The sequence below is a fragment of the Rhinolophus sinicus genome, linkage group LG09 (assembly GCF_036562045.2).
Source record: "Rhinolophus sinicus isolate RSC01 linkage group LG09, ASM3656204v1, whole genome shotgun sequence".
Lineage (NCBI taxonomy): Eukaryota > Metazoa > Chordata > Mammalia > Chiroptera > Rhinolophidae > Rhinolophus > Rhinolophus sinicus.
Window position 1 is genome coordinate 62,123,766 of NC_133758.1, and position 19,885 is coordinate 62,143,650.

Genomic DNA, 19,885 nt, shown 5'->3' on the forward strand with positions numbered 1-19,885 from the left:
TAGGATTTGGAACTTGCCTATTTGAGCTTCCCCACTGACTCTGTTTTATAGCTGTTGCACATAGGACATGATGTGTGAGGTGGGTTTCTATTCACTGAAGCATTTACTCCCATGGGATTTTTCAGTAAATGTTGTACTAAGCGTGTATGTGCAGATGTAGGTAAGGGTCTAGCTTCATGCATACAGTGTTATATTGGAATACAAAGAGCGGTATATTAAAATATAAATAAACTTTCTGAGAATTTACTGGAAGTAAAAAAGGTATACATACATAAATATATAAATATTAATCAATATATTCCATTTGACTCTTCCATTCCAGTTTTCATTCTATTAATAGACTACTGCAATAATCTTCAAATTGGGCCTCTCTATCTTTCTCATCCAAATTTTTAACAAATCCTTTTAACAAACAAATCCTTTTAACAAACAGATCTGTGTGCAGCCCTGAGCTGGAACGAAAGTTACAAAAAAATGAAGGTAAAACTTCTTTCTTTGACAACTCCTGTTTCCATAAAGGACACACACAATTTTAAGATAAAGGTGTAAATATAAAGGACTATGGTGAGATAAATTAATTTTTATTGAGAGAGTCAGATCAGTCTTCAGGGACAGTACTTCCCAGGACTTCACTTTCATGGCTCCAGGCTTTCCCAGTCTTACTCCCTCCACCTTCCTCATCCCCACTGCCAGCCAGTGCTTCAAAACAGCTTGGCATCACCTCCTGCAGGAAGGCTTCTGTCTTTCCCTCAGCTACAGGTATTCTCTAGGTTTCCAAGTTGCCATTTCTATTGTGATGTGCGTGATAGATTGTGTTATACTTCCCACATATTTACTGCCCTCACAACGATGCTCACCCTGTAATCCCTCCCTGGTACCCAGTGCCATCAAACATGGACAGTGACTTCCTCAGATCCAGGAAATGGGAGCAGGAATGACCCAGCACTTCTGTTCAGAAGCTTTAAGGGACTCCATGTGGTGCTGCCACAAAGGCAACATGTCTCAGAAGGTACTGCTTCTTCTGCCTGGTTCCAGGAATGTTGGCAGCATGGAGCAGAAATGCAGGTGACTCATTGAGAACACGTTGAAAGCCACTGAGGACTTGCGGTTGTATTATCAAAGGGTAGTCTATTGTAAGATGATTTACAATAGGTTCAATATTCTGTCTTAAATGATCAATGCTTGTATATGTGTCTTTTCTTCCCAATTAGTATGAGCTCCCTGTAGAATCTGTGTGTAGTCCATCCTTGAATTTATTCAGCAATTCCTATTAAACAACTATTGACTCAATTAATCAATGAGTGAATCATTTTAGGAAGTGTGTGTGTGTGTGTGTGTGTGTGTGTGTGTGTGTGTGATAAACTGGCATAGACATGCAGTGTGGGAACAGGCAGGTTGTGAGGAAGAGTGGAAGAACCAGTTTATCTTCTAGTTCTAGTTAGGCCTGACTCTTTATCCTAATGCCCCCTGCCTGTTGGACTACATTATCAATTAGCCAGCTGCATATATATATATATATATTTTTTTTTTTTCATCTAGAGATTCATATTACATTCTTTAAGATAAAGAACAGAATTTATTTTGAGAATAGAGATTATGAAAAGGGTATAACCTAAAAGTTGGCTTGACAAAGTGACATATCAGGTATCAGGATAAAGATATATTAATATAACTTGATATAATAAAATAACAGATGTGGTGAGGATTCTGGGTAGTAGCCTAATCTGCAAGCCTCTACAAGAGTACCTGGGAAGTGACAGGAGGTAGATGTGTAAGAACATTCACTGGGTCTCCTTGGAGCGATGGTGTAGACCGGTGCTTGTTCAATTTTAATGTGCTTGTTAAAATAAGATTCTCATAGGATAGGTTAATGGGGAGGCACTGAGATAACACACATGTCACAAGCTCTTAGATATTGCTGCTGGCTTTGGATCACACTTTCAGTACCCAAATGTTAAAGCCTTTTGAATTGAGTCAGCCATGGGGCAATATGATTGATATCTTCTAGCAAAAGGAAAAGCAGGCGAAATTAGTCCCAATGCCTGATGGAGTGTGGGACACAACTAACCTTTATAACATTGGGGAAAATAAGTGTCCCTGTACCTTTCTCAAAGTCAGAAAGGAAGTACTTTGCAGGTGATGCACAGGGGACATTATAGCCAAGAAGGTAAAAGTATTAGGACTGGAGACAGTCTTGAGTTCAAATTTTAGATCCTAAATCTAATGGCTGGGTAATCTTGAGCAGTTTCTCAATCTCCCTGAACATCCATTTCTTAGTCTGTAAAAAAGAAATCATATCAAAGTAGTCCAGATACTGGAAAGAAGTGAGTCCTCCTATAACTGGGTAGCAGGATCAAAATGCTAAAAGAGAAGGGGGCAAGGTGGCAGAGTAGGTAAATGCTATACTTGCCTCCTCCCATGACTCCATTAAAATTGTAACTAAATTGTAGAACAACCACCCTGGAGAACCATCTGAAGACTAGTTGAACATAAGTACTATAACTAAAGCTACAACGAAGAAGCCATATTGAGACTGGTAGGAGGGATGGAGACACGAAATGGGCTGGTCCTATACCCATGTGTGGTGGTTGTGAATGGGGAGGGATATACCAGTTGAAGTGGCCCTCCCTGAAGAGTGAGGGGCCCCAGTTCCACACTGGGCTCCCCAGTCTAAAGCACCAGTGCCAGGAAGAGGAGCACCCACAACACCTGGCCGTGAAAATCAGCAGGGATTTGGTCAGCCTGGGTGAAATAAGGAGGTGCTGGAAACCCAAGCATCCTCTTAAAGGGCTGAAACATAGACTCACTCATTCATAGGCACCCACCCTGGGCTCTAGCAGAGGGACAGTGACTCGGGAAGCACCAGAGACAAATAGGGAGAGAGTGAGTTGTTTGACTTCAGGGCAAGGACTAGAGACACAGTTGCCATCTTCCCTGTGTAGAACCCTCCTTCTGTGCAGCTTGCAGGGGGACATAATTTTAAATGTGTTGAGCCCTCCCTCCACACATCCAAATCTGAATCTGCATTGCCCTGGTGAAATATACTCAGTCCACCTTGGTGACTCCCTGGCACCCCACCATACACGATCTGCATACTGCTGAAGACACTTTCCACCAGTGGCAGCCAGCCCTGTCATGCATACCACAAGAGGCTCTTTCAGCAGCAAACAGCTGGCCTCAATTCATGCACTACCAGCAGTACTTTTGCTGCCAGCAGCCAGCCTCGGCCTGTACTATGGTCTTTCTTAGACAACTCTTGGGGGTCAATGAGCCCCAGATAGGTGGTAGTTGGCCTTAGTGTGCTATCAACCTTTCACTGAGTAGCTTCAGGCTCACCAATGGCACAAAACCTGAATTTACGTTAACATGGTTACCACCTGCCCCACCCTGGTGACTTCTGCCTCACCCAACTGGCGTACCACATGAGGCTCTATCAGCAGCTGAGACTTATGGGTAGCTGGAAGGTGGAAGCTGGACTTAGGGTGCCCTGGGATTTTTGTGAAGCTACCCCAGGCTCAGTACTGGTGGTAGCCATCCTTGTTTCACAGTGTTATCGCTCCCACATGCCTCCAGGTCCAGCACAGGCAGTGACCAACTGTGAATTGCTTTGTAGCCTCTACCAGGTAGACCCAGGCTGGTCACAGGCAGCAGCTGACCTTGGCCTAAACAGGAGTCCCTCCTAAAAAGCCCCAGAACCAACATAACTGGAGGTCAGATTCAGACCATAGTAGAGCACCACCCAATTAGCCCAACAAGTGGCACATCCATAGGGTGACCTCAGCAGACACCAGAGTGCACTGGGCAAATCCTGCTTCACAAGGTAAGCCACCCTGCACAGCAGCCCATAAGCTGTGGGTGTGGCCAAACTCCAGTCAGCCTGAGGATCAATCCCACTCACTGACATGCCGACACCAATCAAGCTCAACTACAACAGGAGGGCACATACACCCCATACAAGGGACACTGCTGGAGCCCAGTGCAGGAAACCAGGGAACCACTGCCACTGGGCCTCACAGGGAACCACTACATAAAGCCACCCAGCCAAGACTGGGATATAGCAGATCTACCTAATACATAGAAACAAACACAGAGAAGCAGCCAAAGTGAGAAAACAAAGAAATATTTCCAAACAAAAGAACAGGAGAAAACTCCAGAAAAAGAACTAGATGAAATGAAGGCAAACAACCTACCAGAGTTAGAGGTCAAAACACTGGTTATAAGGATGCTTGAGGAACTTAGTGAGAATTTCAACAAAAAGATAATAAGCATAAAAAAGGACATAGAAACCATAAAAAAGGACTAGTCAAGTATGAAGAATACAATAACTGAAGTGAAGAATACACTAGAAGGAATCACCAGCAGATTAGATAAAGCAGAGGATTGAATCAGTGATTTGGATGACAAGGTAGCAGAAAGTAACCAAACAACAAAAAGGAAAAGGAATTAAAACAAAAAAGACAGTTTAAGGGATGTCTGGGACATCAAGCATAATATTCACATATAGGGGCACCAGAAGGAGAAGAGAGAGAGGGATTGGGAAACTGTTTGAAGAAATAATGACTGAAAACTTTCCTAACCTTAGCCCAGGAAGCAAGCACAGAGTCCCAAACAAGATGAATCCAAAGATGCCCACACCAAGAACCCATCATAATTAAAATGGCAAAGGCTAAAGACAGAGAGAATCTTAAAAACAGCTAGTTACTTGAAAGGGAGTTCCCATAGTTTGTCGTTGATTTCTCAACAGAAACTTGGCAGACCAGAATGGATTGGCACAAAATATTCAAAAGGATGAAAAGCAAGGACCAACAACCACGACTACTCTTCCCAGCAAGGCTGTCATTTAAAACTGAAGGGAAGAGCTCTCGCTGTGTTGCCTGGTGACTGCACTACCCACACCTCCTAGCCTCTCCTCTCCCAGCCCATGCCCAGGGAACCAGAACAAGAAGCGGGGACTATGTTCCGACTCAAACTGACAGCCCTCGACTACCACAACCCTATTGGCTTTAACTACAAAGATGAAACAGAATTTAGAAACTTTATTGTTTGGCTTGAAGATCGGAAAATCACACTACAAGATTGAAGACAGAGGTAATTTAAGAAACATACACAGCAGTGACTGGCCCAAATTCTTTGAAAATTATCTCAAAGATGTTAATTGTCCTTTCAAGATTCAAGATAGACAAGAAGCAATTGACTGGCTTCTTTATTTAGCTGTTAGACTTGAATATGGAGACTATGCTGAAAAATACAAGGACCTGGTACCTGATAATACAGAAAATGCTGACAATGCAGCTATAAATGTAAAGCCATTGATCAATTTAGATGTAAGTAATCCTGATTTTAAGGCTGGTGTTATAGCTTTGGCTAATCTTCTTCATATTCAGTGTCATGATGATTACCTGGTAACACTTAGGGCAATTCACATTTTGGTCTAGGAGCACCTGACACAGGATGCACTTGCTAAAGCAAATCAAACAAAAGAGGGCTTTCCTGTTGCTTTACATAAGCATATTCTTGATTTTGACACAGGAGATACAGTTCTTAATGAAGCTGCTCAAATTCTGCGATTGCTGCATATAGAAGAGATCAGAGAGCTACAGACAAAAATTAATGAAGCCATAGTAGCTGTTCAGGCAATTATTGCTGATCCAAAGACAGACCACAGACTGGGGAAAGTTGGAAGATGAACATGTTAGGATTTCACCCTCTTACTTAGTATAATTGGGAACCATGTATGCTCTGGCATGTGTTTGGAAATCAAATGTCACATTTTCGAGGGAAGAATCCCAGAAAATTGACTATGTTCTAGAGATTTATCATCATTGCTTTTTCTTTAATAAAGTTTGGGAAAGTGAAAAAAAAAAAAAAAAAAAGCTGAAGGAAAGATAAATTGCTTCCAAGAAAATGAAAAGCTAATGGAGTTCATCATCACCAAACCAGTATTACAAGAAATTTTAAAGGGACTTCTTGAAGAAGAAGAGGGAAGAACATAAATATGAATAATAAAATGGCAACAACTATGTATCTATCAAAAACACTTTAAATGTAAATGGATTAAATGCTCCAATCGAAAGAAACATCATAGTTGAATGGATAAAAAAATAAGACCCATACATATGCTGTCTACAAGAAACCCACTTCAGATTGAAAGACACACACAGACTTAAATCAAAAAGATTTTTCATGGGAATGGAAATGTTAAAAAACAAAAAAAATAAAAAACTGGGGGTAGCAATACTTACATATATCAGACAAAATACATTTAAAACAAAGGCTACAATAAGAGACAAAAAAATGACATTACATAATGATAAGGGATCACAAACAAGAGAATATAACCCATGTAAACATTTATGCACCCAACATAGGAGCACCTAAATATATAAAGCAAATATTGACCGACATAAAGTAATACAGTCATAGTAGGGGACTTTAACACCCCACTGACGCCGATGGACAGATCTACCAGAAAGAAAATCAACAAGGAAACAGCAGCCTTAAATGATACACTAGGCCAGATGGATTTAACTGATATTTTTAGAGCATTTCACCCCAAAGCAGCAGAATACATATTCTTTGCAAGTGCACATGGAACATTTACCAAAATAGACCACATGTTAGGCTACAAAACAGGTCTTAATAAACTTAAGGAGACTGAATTCATATCAAATATCTTCACTGACCACAATGACATGAAACTAGAATCAATTACAAGAAAAAAACTGAAAAACACACAAGCTCATGGAGGCTAAATATCATGCTATTAAATAATGAATGGGTTAACGATGAGATCAAGGAAGAAATTTGAAGTACCTAGTGAAAAATAAATGTGAAAACACAACCACCTAAAATCTATCAGACACGGCAAAAGCAGTCCTAAGAGGGAAATTCATAGCAACATAGGCCTACCTCAAGAAACAAAAAAAATCTCAATCTAACTTTACACTTAAGGAAACTGGAGAAAACATGGCAAACAAAGCTCAAAGAAAATAGAAGGAAGGAAATAATAAAGATGAGAGTAGAAATAAACAAAATAGTCTAAAACACAATACAAAAGTTTAGTAAACTCAAGAGTTGATTCTTTGAAAAGATAAACAAATTTGATAAACTTTTAACTAGACTCATCAAGAAAAAGAGAGGACCCAAATAAATAAAATCAGAATGAAAGAGGAGAAGTGACAACTAACAACAGAAATACAAAGGATTGTAAGAAAATATTATGAAAAATTATATGCCAACAAATTGGACAATCTGGAAAATAATGTATAAATTCCTAGAAACATATGAGGTGTGGTCAAAGAATATGGTGAATGTTTAAATAAAAAAAATGATTACAGTAAAAGACACATTACCGTTAATCTCCCTCAAAATACTCCCCCGTGCTTTGAACATACTTATCCCATTGTTCTTGCCACTTTCTGAAGCAGTTCTGGAAGTCCTCTTTCGTGAGTGTCTCTATTTCATCCTCCATCATGACAACACTCTGCATCACACATCACTTCTGGTATGGCAATTTCTGTCAAATAAAAATATTATGGTGTGTTCTCCTCCACTTTATTCACCGGATCTGGCACTGTGTGACTTCTGGCTCTTGTCCAAAGTTAACATGACCATGAAAGGTAAACGTTTTTAATCGATTCAGGGCATCGAGGCAGCCATAACAGTGCAACTAAGGACATTCACGAAAGAGGACTTCCAGAACTGCCTCAGAAAGTGGCGAGAATGATGGGATAAGTGTGTTTGAAGTGAAGGGGAGTATTTTGAGGAGGATTAATGGCAATGTGTCTTTTACTGTAATAATTTTTTTTATTTAAACATTCACTGTATTTTTAGATCACACCCCATACAATCTTCCCAGACTGAGTCAAGAAGAAACAGAAAATCTGAAGAGACTGATCACTAGAAATGAAAGCAAATCAGTAATAAAAAAAACTCCCAACAAACAAAAGTCCTGGACTGGATGGCTTCACAGGTGAATTTTAGCAAACATTCAAAAGGGAATTAACACTTACCCTTCTCAAACCATTCCAAAAAATTCAAGTGAGGAAATGCTCCCAAGCTCATTTTACAAGGCCAGCATTATCCTAATTCCAAAACCAGACAAAGACATTAAAAAAAGAAAAGAAAATTGTAGGCCGGTATCCTTGATGAACATAGATGCAAAAATTCTCAACAAAATTTTAGCAAACTGAATTCGACAATACATTAAAAATGTCAGACACCATGATGAAGTGGGATTTATTTCTGGGATGCAAGATTGTTTTAATATCTACAAATCAATTAATGTGATACATCACATAAACAAAACAAAAGATAAAAACCATATGAGGCTATGGCGCAGGCATGGGGTCCACCTCTGGACCCATGGGGTGGAGGGAAAGTTTGGTCCTCCAACACCCATCCCTCTTACCACACCCCCACACTCCCCTGCATCAGGCACAAGAGAAGGCTGGTGGGAGTCAAGCACAAGCCAGAAGTGCTGCAGGCAGGACTCTGCATGGCACGTGAACTCCACGAAGGTCAGCTCCGCCTTGGTGCAGAAATATTTTTCCTCCAGGATCCCAGTTTCTTCCCATGGGAATGTGGTGATTGGTGGGGGGCTTTGGGGGCTGCTACTCTGGAATTTCTTCTGGTCAACATAGACATATTTCTGTCCAAGCCCCAGCAAGCGACCCTAGGGTATCTGGAGGAAATAGACCTGAAAACACTGGAGAAGAAACTGAGAACTTTCAAAGTAATGGAGCTCTGGGAAAAGAATGGAGCTGTGGTTATGGCGGTGCAGAGTCCAGGCTATTTGTTTTCTCTGTTGAGAGGAGGCTGCAGACCTGTCCTCCCTGAAGCCCAAGTTGGACGAGATGGGTGTTCCCTCTATGCAGTGGTGAAGGAACAGATCAAGACTAAAGTGAAAGACTTCCAGGCTTATTTCAAAGGAGAAATCTTCCTGGGATGAAAAGAAAAAATTCTACAGTCCCCAAAGGCAGAAGATGATGTTTATGGGATTTTCTGGCTAGGCGTCTGGAAGAACTTCTTCCAGGCCCTGAGCAGAGGCTTCTCTGGAAACCTGGAAAGTGAAGGCTTCATCCTTGGGGGAGTTTCTGGGGTGGGATCAGGAAAGCAGGCATTCTTCTTGAGCACTGAGAAAAAGAATTTGGAGGTAAGGTAAACCCAGTTTCTGTTCTGGAAGCTGCTAGGAAGATCAAACCACAGTCTTCAGCCTCAGAGAAAATAATGATTGTGTAAAACTGCCCAGCTCAGGAATAACTAGGGCTCTCACCTGTGCTCACAGGAAGTTATGTTTCCATTCACGTTCCTAAAGAATTAGAAACCCACTCATGCCATGTTCTCAGTATAGATCATTAATGTATTGTAACATTGTACTGTGTTTAGGATCAATAAGACAAAATAACCTCCAAATAAGACTGATAAAAATCTAAGAAAGGAGTGAGGGTTATTTCAGCTAAAATCTGGAAAATATGAGGCTCCAGTGGACCTCATTACAAACATTATGGTGTTTGAGTGCTCTTATTGGAAATGAGTTCTATTTTCATGTCTTTACAAATCTAATAAAAGTTAATGATTGACTTGAAGATTAAAGATACAAGGTTTTTGGCTTGTGTGTTTTTTATTAATTACTTGTTATATAATGGTTAAGTAATATTAATATGAAGGAACTGACGTGCTCTGGATGGCATGATAAAGGTAGATTATAAAATGAAAAAACAAAACAAAACAAAACAAAAACCAATATTAATAGATGCAGAATAATATTTGACAAAATTCAGCATGCAATTTATGATAAAAACTCTCAGCAAAGTGGGAATAGAGGAAACATACCTCAACATAATAAAGGCCATATATGACAAACCCACAGCCAACATACTCAATGGGGAAATGATAGAAACATTCTCCTTAAAATCAGCAACAAGACAAAGATGCTCACTTTCACCTTTATTCAACATAGAGTTGGAAGTTCTAGCCACAGCAATCAGACAATAAATAAAAGGCACCCAAATTGGGAAGTTGGATTGATACCGTACTAAGGTCTGGCTGCCTGCCGCTTGAAAAAAGTTAAAATCGAGGGACAAGGTTGGTGGAAAGAAAAGCAGGTTTATTCAGAATGCTGGCGTTCTGGGAGGATGGCAGACCCCTGTCCAAAGGGCATCTCCCCATTCCTAGACTGGTCAGAAGGTTTTATAGATACACAAGAATGAAAACAAAGGAAAGGGGGAGTTGGTCAGGCAGGTCTGAGGGTTGACATCACTTCCTGGGGTCTGGTCTGTTTTAAGATAATGTTATCTCCGGACTCCAGACTGGACCACAACGGCCTGGAGTTTTATGCATCACCGGTAAAAACTGTATGGGAGTTGCAAAATGGATTCTGGTGTCAGTACCTGAGGATTAAGAAATTTCCCTTTCCAGGTTAGGATTCTGCTGGTTAAATAGATTAACGAGGTGTGTGTAGACTTAGGAAAGGGAACAAAACAGAGTTTTTAAGTGAATTAGTGAGGGGATAAACAAAGAAAAAACAGCTGAATATCAGGGTAGATCTAACTGCAAACTAGCTAAGTCTAATGATAACTGGCTAGATAGTGAGCTATGCGGTGAGTCAAACTGCAAACTAGCTAAGTTTAATTATGTTCTTGATTTACTGAATTTCATCCTTATAGGATAATTTATTGATTTTAAAAATAGTAATTAAAAGAAAAGAAAGAGGACACTTCCTACTATAGTTTTGACTTGAGTGTGAATCCAAGAGATATCATATACCAAAATGAATATCAGGGAGATCCCCACTTGCAATATTTGCAGAAATTTTTTTCATAAATTCATTACCTGAATTTTAAATCTTTTCACTGACTTTAAATAAAACAAGAATTGAGAACAGAGAAGAGAGGACTTGAGAATAGATCTCTTTGCAAAAGCTGATGCAGTGCCATGGGCACCCCCTCCCAGAGGGTGTGAGGAGTTAGGGATGGGGTGCTACACCCTTCATTATAAGCCAGTGAGAAGATTCTATATAACCAGAGAGCTACCAAGTATCCCCTGCATTTGGGAGACACAGAGGACTTGAGTTTGATAACGAAAACATTAAGTCAGCCTGTCATGACAAGATGTGGGTAAGCTGTGATGAAACTTGCCTGCTCCCAGCACTTGTTGGGTCAAGGAATACCTGTTTGTTCCTCATAGAGCAGAGTAGGGAGAGAGAGACAGATACACTGAGATAGAGAGATTGATGCCAGGCATGTGGTTATCCGGGTGCTGTCCACAAGAAAGCGAAGAAACCCAATAGTAAGAATCTGCAAGATTTCTAAGGGTTTTCTATTTGGAAAAGAATGTACCTTTCAGGATCAAGGTAACAGCACAGGTGAATTCCTTGGTGATAGAATCCCCAGAGAACAAAGAAAGTGTCAACAAGGAAATGAATAAACCTTATTCTCTGCCAGCCCTAAGGGTGCAATGTCAGCCCTCATCAGTACCTGTCAAAGGGCCTTTTATCTCCTCTTTCCACTTCATCCTCTGCCTGTTCTGACCTGATCAAACAACAGGTAGCAAGTGTTGGACAGTGGGGAAGGAAGTGTCAGTAAGAGAAAGAAGAATTTACCTACAACCTTCTTCAAGACTGCAGCTCTCAAGATGAGGAGGGGAAATATGACATTAAAGAAAGTTTGATGTTTTAACTGAATCTTGCTCTGGACATCTTGACTTCAAAGTCAAAACTTTTAAAATTATTATTTAAGATCTATGACCTGTCTATTACCTAGGAGTAAGCAGGAAATTATTGGGCCTACTGGAGTTGTCACATAGGGGCAATGGAAGGTAACTTTAAATAATTATAATGAGATAGTGGAACAGAACTGCAATCATAATATTAACTTGTATTTTGATTATATCACAGTTGTGCTTCTTCAAATGCCAGTTAAATCTATCTTGGCAACAGATGCAAAGGCCCAACATGCAAGGCCTGCCACATGAAGAGAAGCACTTTTGGGGGGAAGTGTGATGCTGTAATGCCTGTTGAAGATGGGGTTTGAGCCACTTCAGGTGCCCCATGGAAACAGCCTTCTTGAGAGACTAAGGAGTCTGTAGATTTATGGAGGGGGAGCTCAGGAACCTAAAAGTAGATTGTTTTTACCCAAAAAAGGAGGCTGGGGAGCACCAGTGGTATTTTCATTGCCATTGTAAATGTTAATATTAAGCCTCAACTGTCCGTCTTCTTGTCCTTTCTCCCAATCTCAGGTTGGGGATATCTGATGAAGGAAGTCTTTCCAAAATCTTAGAATAAAAACATTGTTTGAATTCCAAATTGATGATACAGTTTCACCAGTAGTTTTAATAACTGATTCAATTTATCACAGGGCAAGTCAACAAGGGAATGATTGAGGTACAGAGCCATTGTTTCCTGAGTTGTCTGGAAAACTACCTGAATTCCTTCCTCCTTCCCTTTTGCTCACAGGGGCAGCAGTTCAGCCAGACCTCCTAACCAAGTTCCTTTTTCACCCCTCACTGACCATCATTTCCAGAGAGCTGCTCAATTCTGGTATCTTATTTCTTGTCTCTACTTTCCCCAGACAGCCTTTTCTTCTGACTTATATTAGGGAGAAAGAAGGAGTAAAAAAATTTTGGCCAAATAATGAAGGAGGTTCTGTTATATACTTGACCTGATACAAGAGAAAAGAGAAAATAAATCCGATGAAGCTGCTAGAAGTCAGGCACTTCAGATTCTATCCCACATTTCCTGACCATGGAAAGGGATTGTAGGATCTTCTACATTGAAATGTGTGATGATTGCAAATCCATCGTGCCTGTGTGTCGCAGCACCAGAGGGTCACAATGCAGGCTTACTCCCTTACAGAGCACACTGTAGCAGGAAGAGCACAGCTTTGAAATTGGACACACTCATGCTTGAATCCAATTCTGACAGCTGTTAGATTTTGTACATTCATGCACTCAGCCATGTATTACTACAGTGCACTTCCTGAAGTTCCTTCTATGTGTGGAGTGCAGGGGCATGCTGGAACCACATTGCTCCAACAGATGAATGTCTGCCCTCAGTCAACTCTTAGAATAACAGGGGAAATGGACACCGAGACAAAAATAGACTGCAGTGTGGCTAGCACAAAGATGGAGCTATGTGGAGGTCTTCCTGTTACCCACATGGGGAACGAATGCCCTTCACTGAGGCAGAAGTAGAGGATGAATTCAAGCTTACTGGTTAGATGTTAGGCTGAATGGAGAACACTGGGTGTGTGTTAATTCACAGAGGATTGGAAAGTCCTGGAGCATTTGAAGGAGTGTGCATTTTTCCTTAGCACAGAGTAGTAGTGGGAAAAGGTGGGAGGTAAGGCTGGAAAGGCAGACGGGGGCCAAATTCTGGGATCATGGAGGGCCTTATAAGCCATGCTAAGGAGTTTATATTTTACCCTACATACAATAAGAACCATTAGAGTTTTGTGCTAGGGAAGGCCATGATAATGTTTATGTTTTAGAACTATTTCCCTGCAGGAAGTATTTGAAGAGAGAGATTGAATCCAAGAGGAAAGTTAGGATATTATTCCAAGAGTTCTGGTGAAAGGAAAAGTAAGAATGGAGAGGAGATGTCTGAAGTTGGATTCCCAGAAAAACAGATCTGGAGATAAGGATTTGAGTGCAAGTAGTTTACTTGGAAGAATACAGAACTAGGGTAAAAAGCTTTGGAAGTGACAGAAAGAAGGAAGCCAAGAATGGATGCAAAAATGATCAGATTGCCACTTTGGAGCTAAGGGTGAATTCTACTGGGAACCTGTACAGAGTGTGTCGATAGTTGTCCCATCCAAGGGGTGTGGAAGTGGGAATATTTATCTACTAAGTCCCAGCCATCATTGTTTGGGACCTTTTCTAAGGCATTAGCTCCCTGACTCTTTAGGCCTGCCCTACACATATTCGCAGAGAAGTCTTCTGAGGAACATATTAGGTTGGTGCAAAAGTAATTGTGGTTTTTTAGATTATTTTTAACCTTTTAAACTGCAATTACTTTTGCACCAACCTAATATATACCTTCAGGCAGGGAATTGTGGGTGCTTGAAATCAGAAACCTTTGATATGCTTAGAAATGATGAGTACCAAGGAGATACAGGCAGAGTGCCTACAGTGCCTGTTATAGGAAGAGACAAGTTAAGAGGCAGAATGAATTAAAGGGTTGGATAAAGAGGATAAAGGAGAGGGAACAGTCTAATCTCTAATCTTCTCATAGGAATAACCAGAAAAAAAATAACAAGTGCTGATTAAGAGTAAGGAGGTGTAAAGGAATAAGGATAAAAAAATAAATTTGGACAGTTTCTTAAGCCCTTTGAGTTTTAAGTTCTGTTTTTTGTTTTTTTTTAAATTTATTTTTTAAATGTATTGGGGTGACAATTGTTAGTAAAATTACATAGATTTCAGGTGTACAATTCTGTATTACATCATCTATAAATCCCATTGTGTGTTCATCACCCAGAGTCAGTTCTCCTTCCATCACCATATATTCGATCCCCCTTATCCTCATCTACCATCCCCCACCCCCCGCCCCCCTTACCCTCTGGCAACCACTAAACTATTGTCTGTGTCTATGAGTTTCTGTTTCTCATTTGTTTGTCTTGTTCTTTTGTTGTTTTTGGTTTATATACCACATATCAGTGAAATCACATGGTTCTCTGCTTTTTCTGTCTGACTTATTTTGCTCAGCATTACACTCTCAAGATCCATCCATGTTGTCACAAATGTTCCTATATCACTTTTCTTATCGCTGAATAGTATTGCATTGTGTATATATACCACAACTTCTTTATCCATACATTCAATGGAGGAAAGACAGCCTCTTCAATAAATGGTGCTGGGAGAATTGGATAACCACGTGCAAAAGAATGAAACTGGACTGCTATTTGTCACCATGTACCAAAATTAATTCAAAATGGATCAAAGACTTAAGCCTAAGTTCTGTTTTTGAAATACAAGACTACCTATGTTATGGTGTTGGTGTACATAGTAATTGATCTAATGTTTATAAAAACCTAATTCAGTACCTAGCATGAAATTAAGGTTTAATAATAAGTAATATTTACTCTTTGCTTACTGTGTGAGGAGAAACAATTTTAAATACTTTATGTGTATTATTTCATTTAATGTACAGAAGTCTATGGTACCATTATTATTCCCATTTAACAGATGAAGAAACTGATACGCTGAGTGATTAAGTAATTATTAAGTTGTGTTTAAGTGGTTATTATGGAAACCCACTGTGTTTTGCAAAAACAATGATAATAGAAATTTCTAAAAATTTGCTAATTTTCTAATCCATTCACCTATCCATCCATGCAGCCATCAATCCTCGATTCATCAAACATTTACTGAGTTCCAAATATGCACCAAGCATTTCGTGGCACCTGAAATTTTGCCACTGTTGAAGTTCTCCCTCATATAACAATATAGTAGAGGTATCCTTTCTCTATATACTAGTTCTTGAAGATAGCTATCAAGTATCTGGTAAAGTGTGGCATAAGGAAGAAAATGAGTGCAACATGATTGTATACAGCTATCTCTTACTTTGCTCAATAATTTCATCCTCATAATATCATTTGTTCCTCTCAATATGAAGAAATAGTCTCATTTTAAAGACTGATAATTCTTATATTAAGTTCCCCCCAAAACAGATTCTAAGACAGAAGTTTAAGTGCAGTTTATTTACTTGGGAGTGCTCTTGGAAACAACACCTGTAAAGGAATGAGGGAGCAAGGTTGGCAGAGGGAGAAGTTGACCAACAATGCAACAGAGGCTTCAGTTAATCCCATAGGGAGTTTCTGAAGCTAGATAATTTTTCAGAGATATTCTGCATGGAAGTGAGGGGGGATGGCCAACTAGTAGGATACAAGGTTAATGTACAAAATTCAATTGTTTTCCTATACACCAGCAATGAGCAAGAGGAATTTGAAACTAAAACACAATACAATTTACATTAGCACTCTGTAAAATGAAATACTAAAGTATAAATCTAACAAATTACATACACGTTCTATATAAGGACAACCACAAAACTCTGATGAATGAAATCAAAGGAGACCTAAATAAAGGGAGAGACATTCTATGTTCATGGATAGGAAGATTCAATGTTGTCAAGATATCAGTTCTTCCCAAGTTGATCTATAAAATCAGTTCAATCCCAATCAAAATCCAGGGAAATTATTTTGTGGATATCAACAAACCAATTCTAAAATTTATATGAAAAGGTAAAAGATCCAGAAAAGCCAACAAAATATTGAAGTAGAATAACAAAGATGGAAGACTGACACTACCTGTCAAGACTTCCTATAAAACTACAGTAATCAAGACAGTGTGATATTGCCAAAAGAATAGACAAATAGATTAATGGAACAGAATAGAGAACCCAGAAATCTACCCACATAAATACAGCCAAGTGATCTTTGACAAAGGAGCAAAGGCAGTACAGTAGAGCAAAGATAGGTATCTGCAACAAATGGTTCTGGCAAAACTGAACATCCACATGCAACAGAGTAAATCTAGACATAGAATTTATACCCTTCACAAAAATTAACTCAAAATGAATCATAGACCTAAGTATAAAATGCAAAATGGACCACAGACCTAAATGTAAAATGCAAAACTATAAAACTTCTAGAAGACAACATAGGAGAAAACCTAAATGACCTTGGGTATGGTGATGCCAACACCATAGGCATGATCCATAAAAGAAATAATTGATAAACTGAACTTCATTAAAACCAAAAACTTCTGCTCTGCAAAAGACAATGTTGAGAATAGGGAGACAAGCCACAGACTGGGAAAAAAATATTTGCAGAAGACATATCTGATAAAGGACTGTTATTCAAAACATACTAAAAAACATTTTTTAACTAGGCAAAGAACTTTATTAACTTTTCTTTAAAACTTTAGTTCCAAGCTTCTTCACCTTAATTAGCTGCAAATAATCATTTGTATATAAGCAAAAAATGAAAAGAGATACACTGTCCAAGGGATTTGGACTTAAAAATATTAGAGATTGAGATTTTTTTTATCAGATCAATGGACAAAAATTTTAAAAGCAATCATAATATAAAATAGCAGCTCCCAGTAACTTCTTCAAGTTTCATCTTCTTCAGAAGTTGACTCAATTCAGTTTGCTTCACTCTTGGAAGCCTCATCCAAATTCTCCACAAGATCTGGAACGTCATCATCATCATCCTCTCTGGTAGCAAGTGGAGCTTTTCTATCCCCAGTTTGTTTGGGCAAAGCTTCAGCCAGTCTCCTTAAACTAGTCATCCTGTCTGCACAAGCTGGTTTAAGATGCTGGGTAGCTTTTCTGTGAGCTGGTTGGTCTCAGCGTGGCCTGCAATGGTGAAAGTATTTGATGCCAGAGATGCCTGAACTTTAGGGTTGTTAAAGTAAATCACTGTTCTTGGTTGGGAACATATTCACCACTTTAATACCAGATATATTGTTTACCTCTAACTTCTTTAAGAACTGAAGTTTTCCATTATCTGCTATAGCTGTTCTGTGAACCACCTTCTTCTTTCTGCAAACAGTTTCTTTCCCACCAATGTGCGCTTGTGCGTGCAGTTTGGTGAATTTCTCCTGGCTTATGATAGTTTCTTTCATCTTGTTGGAGAGGAAATGGGACCTCACTGGGGACTAGGGTTTTCATTCATGGTGTCTTGGGAAGATCAGCTGGGAATAAGTACACACACATGAGGATGCAAAATGCCAGCTAGACTACAAAAACCTCTTAAAACTCAATAATAAGAAAACAAATAAATGGATTAAAAAATAGTCCAATGATCTTAACAGGTAACTCACCAAAGAAGAAATACAGATGGCAAATAAGCATAAAAAGATGTTCAACATGGTTAATCTTTGGGGAAATAAATATCAAAACCATAATAGATACGGTTACAGACCCATTTTGATGGCTACTATTAGAAAAAATAAGTTACAAGTGTTGGTGAGGAAGTGGAAAAATGAGAATCTTTGTACATCGATGGTGGCAATATGAAATCATGTCAATGCTGTGCAAAACAATATGGAAGTTCCTCAAATAATTAAGCATAGAATCACCATACGACTCAGCAATTCCATTTCTAGATATATGCCTAAAAGAATTGAAAACATGGACCTGAACAAATATTTATATATTCATGTTCATGGCAGCATTATTCACAATAGCCAAAATTTAGAAGCAATCCAAGTGTCTATTGATGGATGAATGGGTAAACAAAAGGTCACATATACACCCAACAATATAATTCAGCCTTCAAAAGAAAGGAAATTCTGGACTTCCAGTCATGATGGCAGAGTTGGTAAACACAGTGCTTACCACTTCACATGACTACATCAAAATTACAACTAAAATATAGAACAACCACCCTTGAGAACTACCTGAAGACTAGCTGAACAGAACTCCTATAACCAAGAATATAAAGAAGAAGCCATGTTGAGACTGATAGCAGGGGCAGAGACACAAAATGGGTTTGTCCCATACTCACATGTGGTGGTTAAGAATCAGGAGGTATATATTTACTGCAGAGGTCCCCACTCAAGAGTGAGGAATCCTAGCCCCACATCAGGTTCCTCAGCCCAGAGTACTAGTGCCTGGAAGGGGAATTCCCAAAATACTTGTCTGTGAAAATCAGCAGGAACTCCATCCGGATTAGATAGAGGGCTGTTAGACACTCAGGTATCTTCTCAAAAAGCCCAAGCACAGACTCACTCACTCACTCACACTCACCCTAACCTCCAACAAAGGGAAAGCAGCTCAAAAAGTGCCAGGGAGATACAGCGAAGAGCTGAATTGTCTGGCATCAGGGTGAGGGCTGGAGGGACAGCTCTCTCTCTGGGACTAAAGTGACAATGTGTGTCATTGTTCCTTTGTTAGGCCCTCAGCCACACAGCTCATAGGCACAGGCAGCCGCCAAATCTGAGTCTCCATTAACCTGGCTAACACCACTCTTGCCCCACCCTAGTGATTCTCTGAGACCTGGCCCCACCCAATTCACACCAGCCTGAACCTCTTTCAGCAATGGTTCCACACAAGGGGCTGGCCCAGGCTCATGCTGCTGAGTTGCCTGAAATCTCTCACAATTCCACAAACTCCAAATAAGAAGCAGCTGCTCTCAGCATGCCCTGTACCTCTTGCTAAAGTGGCCTCAAACCTGGCACTAGTGGCTGCTGGCCTGGTTTCACAGTATAACCACTCCCAGGTGCCTCCAAGCCGAGAACAGGCAGCTACCAACCACAGGTCACTTTGTAGCTCCTACCAGGTGGGCTCTGGTTGGACACAGGCAATAGCTGACCATGGCCTGCACTGGAGCCCCTCTCAAGAGGTCTTGGAACCAAAACACCTGGTGACTTGCATCAGACCACACCAGAGCACCACCCAATTAATTCCACAAATGACACACTGGAAGGGTGGCCTCACTAAAGCAAATTCTGCTCCATAAGGTGAGCATCCAAACAACAGCTTTTCTGCTATAGTCACAGGCAGTCCTCAGAGCTACTTAGCCTGAGTGTCAATCCCACGCACTGAACATATCAACAGCAATCAAGGCTCAACTACAACAGGAGAGCACACACTACTCACACAAGGGACACCCTTGGAGCACCTGTCTCAGGTGACCAAGGAGACTGTACCTCTGGGCCCCATAAAACACCTACAACCTCAGGCCTCTCTGTCAAAACTGAGAGATGTAGCAGATACACCTAATGCATAAACACAAACACAGAGAGAAAGCCAAAATGAGGAGACAAAGAAATATGTCCCAAACAAAAGAAGAGGAGAAAACTCCAGAAAAAAGAACTAAATGAAATGGAGGCAAGCAACCTACCAGAGGCAGAGTTCAAAACACTGGTTATAAGGATGCTC

At 40.0% G+C, this 19,885-nt stretch overlaps 1 long non-coding RNA gene and 3 pseudogenes across 1 annotated transcript in view; 2 read left to right on the plus strand and 2 right to left on the minus strand.

Annotated features, from left to right (window-relative positions):
- The window catches only part of LOC141573181 (uncharacterized), a 196,894-nt gene that overhangs the window by 32,601 nt on the left and 144,408 nt on the right, over positions 1 to 19,885 (minus strand). The window lies entirely within an intron of this gene.
- Positions 4,955 to 5,709, plus strand: LOC109461349 (RNA transcription, translation and transport factor protein; annotated as a pseudogene).
- LOC109461347 (peroxiredoxin-like 2A) lies at positions 8,333 to 9,240 on the plus strand (annotated as a pseudogene).
- On the minus strand, positions 17,066 to 17,631 carry LOC109461350 (transcription factor BTF3; annotated as a pseudogene).